Source organism: Penaeus monodon, unplaced genomic scaffold, assembly GCF_015228065.2.
Source record: "Penaeus monodon isolate SGIC_2016 unplaced genomic scaffold, NSTDA_Pmon_1 PmonScaffold_101, whole genome shotgun sequence".
In the NCBI taxonomy this organism is placed as follows: domain Eukaryota; kingdom Metazoa; phylum Arthropoda; class Malacostraca; order Decapoda; family Penaeidae; genus Penaeus; species Penaeus monodon.
The window spans coordinates 174,297-178,396 of record NW_023638715.1 but is presented as its reverse complement, the minus strand read 5'-3'; the positions used below and the strand labels follow the sequence as shown (position 1 = coordinate 178,396).

The 4,100-nt window shown below is 38.3% G+C and overlaps 1 protein-coding gene across 1 annotated transcript in view; it reads right to left on the bottom strand.

Moving 5' to 3' along the window:
* Nucleotides 1-4,100, bottom strand: part of LOC119568606 (cullin-4B-like) — a gene marked incomplete at its 3' end in the record, with an annotated part of 61,959 nt that overhangs the window by 17,369 nt on the left and 40,490 nt on the right.

Sequence of the window (4,100 nt, the reverse complement as noted above, 5' to 3'; positions counted from 1 at the left end):
CATTCTTACCCTTGGTATTTTGAACCACGTTGTGGGAAAGGGATAAGGCATATCTAAAGCAATCTGCCTTTGGCTCTGTACCTTTCCCTTCTTCAAATCTTCCACCAAGTTACTGAAATCCTTCCATACATAGATTGAAATCCTCCAGAAAAAATAATAAAGAAATTATCAAAGGTACTACTATCAGTAAATATTTGGAATACATTCATGACAGTATTGGTACTGATGGCTTTATCTCACCCTGAACTACCTAAATATATAGAAATTATGCTGTATAGATACTCTCAATACCCCTAATCTAAACCTTGACAGTAGGGAGGGTTTGAATGGTACCAGGGAAATTGTGGGGTAAAATATGATTAGTATACAGAGAATTGGTTGATATATAGTCAAATGCAAGAGGCTGTGCCCTCTGCAACTTGCCTTGGGGAACTAATACTCCCCTCTTCTTGGACAACAAAGAATCCACTGTATATATACAGTGGGACAGAGCGTAGTAAAGACTCGCAATCGGGCGCTCTTGCATGTCAATCATACTCTCTACCAAGCCATGATTACAAACAGGATACTGTCTTTCATTGTAGGGATTGGAGGGCAGTAGCCTCCCAGGAGGCTACTGACAATATAGTGACTGATTCTGTGTATGTTTCTCATATTTTAACCCACAATTTCCCTGGCATCTTACATTCCCTCCCCTATTATGGGAGCCAAGGATGTAGGAGTTTATGGGGGTTCCACCACAAATGTCCTATATCTTTGGGTAGTAAAGGGTGAGAGAAATCCACTGATACCAATATCGTCAAGATTGATAATGTGAGGGTATTCTGAATATTTATCCAACATTCTTTAAAGCATTTTGATCAAGCTGCAATCTGGTTAATTTTTCAATTATGACAATTGGGTCTTCCCAGACAATAGTTATATCATCAAAATTTATTCTAGTGTGATGTGAACGAATCTGATGATCCTTTCAATTACAATCACAACCGACTATACTGATGTGATAAGTCCTGCTTCCTGGAAAGGGCAGAAGTATATCTGGGAAATCAAGGGGTAAAACAGGTTGAAATATGAAGAAAATGCTTGATATTGACTGATGAAACTCTACAGATGTCCCGCACTATATCTTGGAATGTCATGTGATAGAATCATTCAGACCACCTAAATGCGGTATAAAGAATATGTAAATATTAAATTTCATCTGATACACTGGAAGCTATGCTCGTACTATATCCTAAATTTACTATGTAAAACTGCTGTAAACAAATAACTGTGCTATGTAAACACAGTGGCAAAAGGATATCAAAGTAACATTCCTTTTGTGTGATGTATGATTTATATCTTTATTTTACTATGTACAATTACAGTAGTCACAGAATACTGTGCTCTGTCAACTATATGTAAAACTGTAATCACGATTGCCCACGCCTGAGCAGATAGCCAGGGTGGTAAATAAACTTATTCTTACTGACTGACATGCCAACTTCCAAAAAAAAAATCTTTATGGAAATCAAACCCACTGTTCAGTAGTCGCTGAAACAAATAGGCTTACAATTTCTATTCCTCCTTACCTTGAGCACCACTTTAAATCACGTATTTATGACTGGTATAACGATTACACAGTAATGAGTGTTGATAAATCTTCCATGAACATGATGAAAGTGGTCACTGATTACTACAACACCTGGGTCTGTCCAAAGAAAACCTTCAAGAACAACTCACAATGCTCCAAAGAACGTAAATGGGTCGGTGACCCTACACTGAACAAAAGCGAGTTCAGGAGCTTTTTGATATCTACAAGCAGGACAATACCCATGACAACCTTATTCTTAATCTACGGGAATTAAAAACTTATTTCAGAAATGAACACTTTGTACAGTTCCTACAAAACATTAATAATAACACCTCAATGTCTGAGGTCTGAAAAAAAAAAATTAATTAACTCTCAGGCAAACCAACTAATATCCTGCAGTTCCATAGTCCTCTTGCCCACGCAGATATGCTCCTTAGTTAATTGGGCTGGAGCATCCAGCTCACTTCCCCCAAATATTAAGAATCACCTTAGTCAGTCTAAAATTGCAAGTCAATTTGCCATTGAGACTGAATGTTCTGATACCAACCCTTCAGACCTTGCTGAAATCACTGAGTGGGAAATGAACAAAGCACTGATCAAAGGATAAGCGTCCGCCCCAGGTGACGATGGAATTACCTATAGTGTCCTCCAACTTTTTAGCTCAGGTACCTCTTCTGCACCTATACAGGTTAAGTTTTCACAAGGTATTCTGCCTGGCCCCTGGACGGGCAGTCTAATCATCCCTATACCGAAATCAAACACTGATAAATACTGACCAATTTTACTAACCTCATGTGTATGCAGTTCTAGAAAGGACTCAGGTACAGGTTACATGGTAAATTATCTCACAGACTGTACGGATTTCTATAGGAATGTAGCACACAACACTATTTTGGAGAGTATATTTCAAACTCTAATCCAGGGAAGCACATTGTTTTTCTTGACCTTAAGTGTCAGCTTTTAACATTGCAAACAAGGAAATTATCCTAGAACAATTAGTAAGCTTTGGCATCTGGGGTTAGATATTGAGCTGGATTAGAATGTATCTTTCAAACAGATCTGCAAGTGTCTTACTCATGGGAGTGAGAAGTGCCACTTCACAATCTTTTGAACTTGGAATGCCACAGGGAGTTCCTATGGCCTATGCTATTTGATGTCCTCATGGCAGATATCCCACTTGGGGATGGTGAATCCATTATATGCTATGCAGATGACATGTGTCAGAGCATCATCGTAAGAGAGGATGCAAATAATTTTCGACAAACTCACAACAAAGGCTCATGAGTGTTGATTAGTCATCTCTGCTGAGAAAACAATGGCTTTCAACCCATGTATCATACACCCACCCACTTTTTGCATAAAAGAGACTCTGGGAGAGATTGAAACCGTTGAAAGTTCTTGTCGGAAGAGAACATGGCATTAATGTTAAGCTCACTAGACTGTTTTATTTGGCTTTTGTAAAGTTAATTGTAGACTACCATGCACTGCACTTGTTGCAGTGTAAGGAATCAGAAATAAAAAGCTTGGAGGTAGTGCAAAATGAAGCTATGAGGATTATCCTCAAGCAAGGATAGTGAACATGAGATCAGAATTAAACTTACCCTCCATTTCTGATAGAATAATATTTATTAACCCCATATTTGGGGTCAAAGCTCGGAGGGAACCCTTGTATCACATAAGTAGGTGTGACTAATCACATGCATGCACGCCCTCTGATACACAAAATCTCCATGAACATTACAAACTCAATGTTCCAATTAGTAAAATTCCAAAAGGTCAATCCATTCCACCAAGGAAGAATTCAACACTGATCGTGCACCTTGCATGTCTACCACCACAACAACAACAACAACAAATAAAACAGTGTACTTAACTGCGTAACATAACTTATGCAACAGAGCTCAATTTCAACATGTAATTTGTATGGATATCATCTCATGTTGGCATACACAAGCACGACCATGAAGACAAACTGTTGCAGAAAGCCTGCAGCAAAGATACTGTGAACATAGATCTTGGGATACCTCTTGCTAGGGTTGCACATATATTGAAAAGTTCTCATATGAAAGAACTAGATCTGACGAACGCTCAAAGGCCTGAAAGCTGTACTATAAGGCACTACAATCAGCATCGAGATAGCAAGCCTTCCTATGGGTGGCAACAAAGTCAAACCAGACAGTGTGATGTGATTATTGCCAGAATATGTTTAGATTACAGAATGTACTGGCAACTGCACGATGCAAGAAGTGCAGATGAATCTAGATGTAGACTGTGTAACAAAGAAAAACGCTTGAGCACTATATCTCGGAATGTCATGTGATACAGCCTTTCAGACCACCTAACATGAGGTATAAAAATGTGAATATCTTATTTCATCTGATACAATGGAAGATATACTCATACTATATCCTAAATTTAATTTGTAATAACTACCATAAACAAATAACAGTGTTATGTAAAAACAGTGGTACTATGTCAGATATATGTAAAACTGTAATCATGATTGCCCATGCCTGAGAAGATAGCC